The following is a 9,674-nucleotide window of genomic DNA, read 5'->3' as shown; positions in this document are numbered from 1 at the left end:
TCATTTCGGTAGTAGGGGTATGGCGGGAGAGCATCCAGTAAAGGCCTCACTTAGGAGGTGTCCTTTAGGCTGAGAGTTGATGGATATTAGAGATTCCAAGAGAGGATATAAAGAAGGAATGTATTCCAGGTATGGGGAATACATTGTACAGAGAAGGAGGATGAGATGTTGTATGGAAGGCCCCGCAAGACAGCCTTGGCTGAACTAGAGTGTACATGAAAGAGAACAAAGTTGCCTCCTGGGAGAAGGCAAAGATTATGGCAACCTCTGCAAAAAATTTTCTTAGTTCTCCTTTTTTTTTTTAAATCAACTACTTTATATAAAGAAAAAAAAGCATTATTACAATGGCTCAAAACAGTTTTTCTCAGATTATGTGGTGACCAAATCAGTTCAGATTCTAACTAGCAAATGTTCCTCTTCCCATGTGTGAATGGTATACACCTGTATTTTATCATATACTTTATTTGCCTCTTTCATATAGGAAAGAATGACAAAGTACATCACAACGATTGGCCAGAACACAGGGGCACTGAAATCATCAAAAAACGTACAGATCATAGCAATAAGAATGCCTTTAGTAGCAGAGTGCCAAAATTTAAATTCTAGAAGCCTTTGAATGGAACGATGAAATTTCTCATTTTGTTTTGTTGGTAAGGAAGGACCTTCATCTGAATCTTCCATTAAGGAGGGACCTACCTTTGGTAAAAGAAAAGGGATGAAAAGATTGAGGTCGTAGATTCCCAGGGCATATGTTACAACATACCAATCCTTTAATAGATAAACTTTAATCATGTAGATAAAACTTAGCCCCGAAGTTACAACCCTTCACACAGTTGTATAAGGAGCATATTTGCCTAACAAAGACCAGTAAATCTGTCCAAGTCTTGTGAAAAAATCTAAACACCACATAGCTTCCCATGAATAGAATTTCCAACACTGTCTCATTTGGATATTCTATTGCTCACTGAGTCACTGTGGCCAGGCCATGACTCTCCTCAGTATCTCAGGGCCACAGAAGGAGGAGGAAGAGGAGGAAGAGGAAGAAGGGGAGTGTTTCCCAGTTCTCCTTAATATTCATACCTTGTCTTTAATATTATCTCCATTTGTCCTTTATATTATTTTATTTGTACATTGTTGTTTGCATGTTGTCTCCTCCATTAGACTATGATCTCCTTGAGAGGAAAAAGTGTTTTATTTTGTTTTTTTTTCTTTGTATCCCCAGTACTCAGCACAGTGCCTAGCAGATATTGTTGCTCAGTCATTTTTCAGTCCCGTCCAATTCTTTGTGACCCTATTTGGGGTTTTCTTGGTAGAGATATTGGAACAATTTGCCATTTCCTTCTCTACCTCATTTTACAGATGAGAAAACAGAGGCAAACAGGGTTGGTGACTTGCCCAGAGTCACACAGCTAATAAGTATCTGATGGCAGATTTGAATTCAGGAAGATTAGTCTTCATGACTTCAGGCCTAGAACTCTATCCACTGTACCATCTAGATGCATCTAGCCTGGCGGATTTTGTTATTGTTCAGTAATGCCTGACTCTTTGTGACCCCGTGAACCACACTGTCCATGGGGTTTTCTTGGCAGAGATACTGGAGTGATTTGTCATTTACTTTCTTTAGTGGATTAAGGCCAACAGAACTTAATTGACTTCATTGACAAATCTGACCGACCAGATTTGAACTTAGGTCTTCTTGACTCCAGGCCTACTGGCAGAGAGTAGGTGCTTAATAAATGCTTGCTGACTTGTCAACTAAGTCAGGTTTCAGCATGGTGTGTCAAGGTTTCCCATAGTCCACATGGGAAGCATGAGAAGGGAGGAGGAAGAATGTGCCCTCCCCCAGGTTGGCAGCTTGGGACAAAACTGTAGTTGCACCAGCATAGTTATGATTCTAGAAAGGAACTGGAATTTGAGGCAGAGGACCTTTGTATAATTCCTACCTCCTAGACCTTGGATATATTATTTAGCCTCTCTGAGATACAGTTTCCTCATTTGTAAAATAAAAAGGTTAGACTAGATGGTCTCTAAAGTATCCTTCAAGCTCTGAAACTGTGGATGACTGATTCTTATATTGTTAGATTTCTCACATCTAAGTAAAGACACTTGTGCCCAGCGGCTAGAAACACCCCAGCTTCTAGAAGTCGCACAAAGTAAATTGTTAAATAGTCAGTGGCATAAATATTTAAGCATTTGGGGAATCAGAATAACTTTGATTATTAACCTGACTATCTTGCCGAGGGGTAAATACTTTAGATCTGCAGATCAGAGACTAAAAGCCTTTTGATGGTTTTTACTTTAGTGCCAGAATAGCTAAATTCTTTGGGAAGCTTTACCCAGAAGACACACAGCCGAAACATGCCTGGCTTTAAGAGGAAGACACTCAGCGGCTCCAACTAGAGACAATTCTGGGCAACATTCTGCAACTTAGGGGCAGCTAGGTGGCACAGTGGATAGTGCACTGGCCCTGAAGTTAGGAGGACCTGAGTTCAAATCTGGCCTCAGACCAAACACTTGACACTTACTAGCTGTGTGATCTTGGGCAAGTCACTTAACCCCAATTGCCTCACAAAAACAAAAACAAAAACAAAAACCCATTCTGCAGCTTGGTTACTTATGTCACTTGTAATTGAGTGGAACCCTGGGGATTCCTATGGGGGTCGTTGTATGTGTTTCAAAAAATTGTTGGGGGTTGTCATAGGATGTCACATGAGGCAGTAGCGCAGAAGACAACCTGACCAAGATTATCATTGCACTGAGAGGTCACAGCTCAAAGAAGGCTGAGCCACACAAAGCCTGGCAGAAGATCAACCACAAATCAATGCTTGGAGATGGTGGTTGGTTGATATGAGAAGAAAGCACATCTCATCTAAGTCAGTACCTTGGGGAAGAGTCCCATTTACCCCATATTAATTATAGCTTTGTTGGCAGCTAAATCTTGATAGGTGGGAAAGAAACTCTTATTTTAAAATATTCCCAGCTTACTCTGTGCCCTGTGATGCCTCTAAGGAGAATCGTTTGGTTCTGCCATTTATACTTTAGTATTGCAAATGGAGTATAACATTGTTCAGTGTATAATTCTTGCACAGGGTGGGGAGAACTGGGGAGGAAGAAGCAGAGGTGCCCCTCCCCAGACTAGCTCCCTTACTTCTCCCTTTCTCTTTGCTTTCCCCTGTTGAAGAGTCACTGAAGAACTCTCATACTTATGATATCCTCCTCTGCTGCTGTCACTCACCTCTCACTTTTTTGACAGTATGGATAAACCAGTCATTGCATCGACAAACATTCATTGAGCAGTTACTATGGGAATTCTGTATTCGGAATGTATTCGGTACTGTGGGAAATATAGACAGCTAAGCCAAGTGTAGTGCCACAGGACCTGGAGTCAGGAAAGCCTGAGTTCAAATCTGGCCTCACACTAACTGTGTGACCCTAGGCAAGTCATTTAACCCCTCTCTGCCTCAGTTTTTTATCTGTAAAATGGAAATAATAATGATACGTAGGGTTGTTGTGAGGATCAGATGACATAACATAAGTAAAGTGCCTAGCAAGGTTTATAGTGCTATAGAAATGCTTGCTATTATTGTTATATGAAGAAATAAAGAAATGTTGGGGCTGGGGGTGCATTGAAGGCTGAGAAAAGGGGAGGATCAGGTCCTCTTTCTTGGCACACTGGTGTCAGTATTAATTATTGCAATCTGTGGGGAGCCCTCCCTTTTCTGCCAGGAATAAACAAGACTGGGAGAGAAGAGGAGTCTCTGGGACATGTTATTTTTATTTTGAGTACGTTCTGTCGAGACCAGGGTAAAAATGGCCTTCCATCTGGCCCACCTCTCTGCCAAGTAGGAATGATTGATGCCTTTGTGGGGGAAGCTGGGACTAGGAACACAGTGGGGTGCCTCTAACAACAACTCAGTCCTTTCTCTTGGCACTGAGCCTTTTGATGGAGGATCTAGGAGCATTTTCTAGCTAAATACTGCATTTGGGTCTAGACCTATGGTCCTATGAGTAAAAGTACCTCAGGAATTATCTCCCTCCTACCCAGCTCTGCCAGCCAGGAGGCACAAGGGCAGCTAGATGGGCAGTGGATAGAGTGCCAGGACTGGAGTCAAGAAGACCTGAGTTCAAATCCAGCCTCAGACACTCACTAGCTGTGTGATCCTGGATAAGTCACTTAGCTCTGTCTGCCTCAGTTTCCTCATCTGCAAAATGAGCTAGAGAAGAAAATGTCAAACCACTCCAGGATCTTTGCCAAGAAGACCCCAAATGGGGGCATGAAGAATTGGATATGACTGAAATGAATGAACAACAACCCCTCTAAAACCTTGGGCGCGCATACAGGTACGCACACACATCCACACACACATATAATCAGTGGAATGTCATTTTGTGTGAAGTCTTCATATTGGTCATTTCTCAGTCAGAGTACAAATATCATCTTGAACCCTTATCTTGGCCATGGATGCCTATACTGGTCCAGTAAGAAAGCACTATTTTGCCCAGAGAAGTTAGTGAAGCAAGAAATGGTGTGATATAAGGGATAGACAGCCTGCATCATCATCAAGAAAATGGGAGTTTAGGTCCTGTCCTTGCCTTAGAGTAATTACATAACCCTTAGCATTTCATTTGGCTTTAACTTTTTACATTTAATTTAAATGTTTTATTGAAAACAGTATTGAACATCAACTAAAGTAGTTTAGCAAGCATTTACAATTAAATTAATATAAATGACTAAGAAGGAAGCATTTATATAGCATCTACTCTGTGTCAAGCACTGTGTAAAGGGCTTTACAAATATTATCTCATTTAATTTTCACAACAACCCTTAGGGGTAGGTGGTATTACAATCTCCATTTTACATGTTGAGGAAACTGAAGCAGACAGAGTTAAATGACTTGCCCAGGATCATACAGCTACTAAGTGTCAGGTTAGATTTGAATTCAGACTTTCCTAATTTCAGGCCCAACATTTTATCCACAGAGCCATGTGGTTCATCCCCTTCACATCCACTAGCTGGTGGATGAGACAAACCCTAGACTGGCTCCCTAGAATGCATGGACCAGGAGGGAATTGTTTGGACAATACAGAGTCAAGGTGAAATGTAAAATCACAGAGATTAAAGACACAAGAAGTGTGAGAGGAAGACTAACTAGCAGGCTATTACAACAGTCCAGATACTACTACTATTGATGCTGCTACTACTACTACTACTACTACTACTACTACTACTATTGCTGCTGCTGCTACTGTTGCTGTTACTACTGCTGCTGCTGCTACTACTGCTGCTGCTGCTGCTCGGCTACTACTACCAGCTAATATTTATATAACACTTACCATATGCTAGGCACTATGCTAAGTGCATTACAGTTATCTCATTTGATCCTCACAACAATCCTGGGAAATGGGTGCTATTGTGATCCCCATTTTACAGTTGAGGAAACTGAGGCAAACAGAGTTAAGTGACTTGCTCAGACTCACACAGCTAGTGAGTGTCTGAGGCTACATTTGAACTCAGGTCTTCTTGACTCTAGGCCCAGAATTCCATCTACTTCACCACCTAGCTGCCTCCTGCACCACGATTGTTACAATATCAGAAAAAGGAATGGTGGCATTTTCAAGAGATGTTACAAAGGACAAATCAACAGGTCTTGGCAATTGATTGGGTATTAAGGGTGAGTGAGAGAGAGTGAGGAGAAGAGGATGACACCTAGGTTTTGAGGAGAGTGGTTGTGCCATTGGTGGTAATAGGGAATTTTGGAAGGCAGGAGGGTTTGAAGGGAAAAACAATGAGTTCAGTTATAGACATATTGAGTTTAAGATGTTTATAGGACATCTAGTTTAAGATATCTAATAGGCAGTTGGAGATACGAGACTGGAGGTCAGAAAAGAGGTTAGGGCTGGATAAAGAAATTTGAGAATCAGTTTACAAATGATAGAGGGCACCTGGGTGGCACTATAGTGCACGGAGTGCTGGGCCTGGAGTCAGCAAGACTTCTTGATTTCAAATCTGACCTCAGACACTTACTAGCTGTGTGACCTTGGACAAGTCACTTACCCCTGTTTGCCTCAGTTTCCTCATCTGGAGAATGAACTGGAGAAGGAAATAGCTCTGGAATCTTTGCTGAGAAAATCCCAGATAGGGTCACAAAAAGTCAGGCAGGACTGAAACTACTGAACAACAACAACATGGAGATGATAATTGAATCCATGGGAGCTGATAAGATCACCAGGACAAATAGTTTAAAAAATGAAGAGAAGAGGAGGGAGCACCTGCCTATCTTTGTCATATGGTTAGTCAATCAGAACTAGTTATATAAGGTCCACCCATTATCCATTCTTTCCACAGTACAACCCTTGTACATCATCATGATTCTTCCGGAGGCAGCTCCCTAGTATCCTTCAAGGGGAGAGATCTTGGCAGGTACCCACTCTCCTTACCCAAGCTATTAACAGATCATAGATCAAATGGATTTTCACTGTTACCTAGGTCACTGCACTCATTTTATAGATGAGGGAACAAGCCCAGAAAATCTGACTAATTTGCTCAAGACCACACAAGTAGCAAGTGACAGGGCTGAGATTCAAACCCAGGTCCCTTGACTTCAAATCCATTGAATTCTATACCACACCACCTTTCTAAGGTCTAAGCCTTTCCCAGGTTGCCAATTTTTCTGTATCTGTGTAAACCTCTGGGAAATTGAAAAATGAGTTTAAAGTTATGCAGGTCTGATTAGAAACTGTGGGATTTTGATTAAGAGATTGAATATCATGACCCCAGTGGGGAGGACAATGAGCCAAAGCAAGTGGGTCTGACATTTAATTTTAGCTTTCACTTGACTGTGGCTAAGGAGGCAATAGGATGGTGTTTGGGAAAACAGACACTTCAGTGGGTGCTTTGAACAGAGGCAACCAAAAGAGTCCTGTTGATGAGGCTGGAGCTCTCCTCTGCTTTCCATTCTTCATTTTCAAAATCCCAAGGAGAGTATTTGTGGATGGAACAGACTGAAGTTTGGCTGTTGTTTCTCCTTGGGCTCAAAGAAAGGGTATTAAAAGTTTAACTCACAGGGCAGCGGGGTGGCACAGTGGATAGAGCACCGGCCTTCGATTCAGGAGGACCTGAATTCAAATCAGGCCTCAGACACATAACACTTACTAGCTGTGTGACCATGGGGCAAGTCACTTAACCCCATTGCCTAGCCAAAAATAAATTAACAAAATAAAAGTTTAACTCACTTTCCCAGTACTTGTCATAGGCAGGCACTTTCCACATGATTTTCTTTAAGATTTTTCCTAAGATTTTTGTCTCCTATAAACTATAAATGGGGCATTTAGGTGGTGAAGGGATAAAGTACCAAAGCTGGAATCAGAAAGACTCATCTTCCTGAGTTAAAATCTGACCTCAGACATTTATTAGCTATGTCACCCTGGGCAAGTCACTTAACTCAGTTTTCTCATCTATAAAATGATCTGGAGAAGGAAATGACAAACCACTCCAGCATGTTTGCCAAGAAAAACCCCAATAGGGGTCATGAAGAGTTCGACATGACTGAAATGACTGAAAAACAACAAATAAATTATAACTAGTAATAAGTGTTCAGTGTCTTCAATCTGTTAGTTAATTGAATGTAGAGTGGAGAGTTCAATGGAGGACACTAGGGACTAGCTTGGTATGCACAGGTCTAAGCAGGTCAGAGGTTTAAGCTTCTATCTAGAATGCTAGGATTTCATTTGCCTAGTGGAGAGCTGAGCTGGTTTGAGATTAGAATCTTTTTGTTTTGAGTTTATTGACAACTCTTATATAAGCTCCTAAATAGTTATTTATATAAATATTTATTTATTTATATAAATAGTTATTTGTATAAATATTTATATTTATATAAATATTTATATAAATAGGGTTAGGTGAATCATATGACTTGGGATCATGCATTTCTAGGCCAATGGAGTCATTGGTGAGCCATTGAAGATGTCTCAGTGATACTCCAGTCTCTGAATTAAGGGGCACAGTAGAGGTGTGGAGTAAGGTAAGGTCATTACCCCTGGACTGTCAGGTGGAAGGAGGGGACATATGGTCAAAAAATAGTGGCCACTTTCCTGCAAGAAATGGTTGAAATTTTTATGGTGAGAGGAAAAGGAGAGAGCCCAAGTACTCATTTTCGCTTTCTAGCTAAACCTTGCCAGATAGTAATCTTTTCTGATTATATCTAGATCTTAGATGCAGTCGATGATAGAGCTGAAAATGTTCTTAGAGGTTGTGTCAGTCAACTTCTTTGTCTGACAAAGGAAATGCCTGAGGGTTGAACTGACTTGCCTAGAGTCACAAATGTAATGTGTGTCAGAGCTGAGATTTGAACCTATGTCTTCTGATTTCCAAATCCATCACTCCCTCTTTCTTTTGTTAAGTCTGGGTAATGGCCTCTCTACATGTGTTGACTTCTGCTCAGGTCTCGTTCTGGGAGTGGGGAAATATCATGTCACAGCAGAGTTCACAGGACAGATTGAACTTTCCTCTTCACTGGGAAGGGAGAGTTGTGGAGGAGTTCCAGCACAGAGACTACAAAGTAGGAAGGGCAGAATTGAGGATGGACTGGGCTAGTTAATCAGCTGGACAGGATTGGAGGCAGGAGGCAATTTTAGAGCTGAGAGAAGACTGCTAAGAGGTAAGGGCCCAGGCCAGTAATGAAATTCACGTTCGAGTTAGAGGAGCAGCATGAATATAATTTGTCACATTCAGAAACTGCAAAGATGCATCCACATTTTTAGCCTAGATATGTATAGCTAATATCACTCTCCCAATTCTCTCAAGCCCTCATCAACTGGAGTCCCCTCCTGACATTGTTATCCTCATGGATTTTACAAGACAATGAATGCAGTGGTTCTCTGAGGAATCATCTCTTATTCCATCTACTCTTGCTTTATGATCTGCTTGGCTTCTATTGTATTTTGATGGTTCCATAGCCAGAAGTGTTCTAGAGCCAGCTCAAAATAGCTCTCTAGAGGTGGTTGTGAAATTTTTAGTGTATTTATATCTTGGATATCAGCAAACACTACTCTTCAGGTCTTGATTTATTGTTTTGTTGTCTAGACTTAAGAAAGGGATGGAGAATGTGTTAATAATGCATATTAAACTTAAAAATGTGTTGTACATACATTTTTTTCCCTCTGAAAACCAGTTATTAAACATTTACCAGCATATCACTTCCTATAACCCAAGGGCCTCTGGATGAGTGTGCCAAATAGGAATCTAATTCAAGAAGTGATTATATCAACAATGGAAAAACATAATGGAACCTAAAGCTACAAATAATGGAATGCAGGTATAATTATGTGAGAAATCCCATGTAATTACAGATCAACAAGCCAATTATTTTTTCCAAGAGACAGGTCTCATGTGTGTGAGAGCTGTTTTCCTTCATTGAATTATGCTAATGAAAAGCAGTTCCCACTTTGACAGATGCTTACCCCCATTCATTAAAAAGGAATGCAAGAGTGTATTTCAGTGACTGTTGAGTTTGATAAGTTGAACAACTTAATAAGGTTCAAAAAAAAAATCAAAACATTCCATGGCTCAATGAAACAAATTCAAGAATTCAATTCAACAACCATTTATTGAGCACCTACTATGTGCCAGTCACTATGCTAGGGTCTGGGGATACAAAGACAAAATTAAAATG

At 40.8% G+C, this 9,674-nt stretch overlaps 1 pseudogene; it reads right to left on the bottom strand.

Annotated features, from left to right (window-relative positions):
* Positions 1-401: 401 nt before the first annotated feature.
* LOC114052008 lies at positions 402-3,290 on the bottom strand (annotated as a pseudogene).
* Between the last annotated feature and the right edge of the window lie 6,384 nt (positions 3,291-9,674).

The sequence above is a fragment of the Vombatus ursinus genome, unplaced genomic scaffold (assembly GCF_900497805.2).
Source record: "Vombatus ursinus unplaced genomic scaffold, bare-nosed wombat genome assembly UNPS02014807.1, whole genome shotgun sequence".
Classification (NCBI taxonomy): domain Eukaryota; kingdom Metazoa; phylum Chordata; class Mammalia; order Diprotodontia; family Vombatidae; genus Vombatus; species Vombatus ursinus.
The sequence above is the reverse complement of the archived record's forward strand: the minus strand, read 5'-3'. Positions and strand labels throughout refer to the sequence as shown.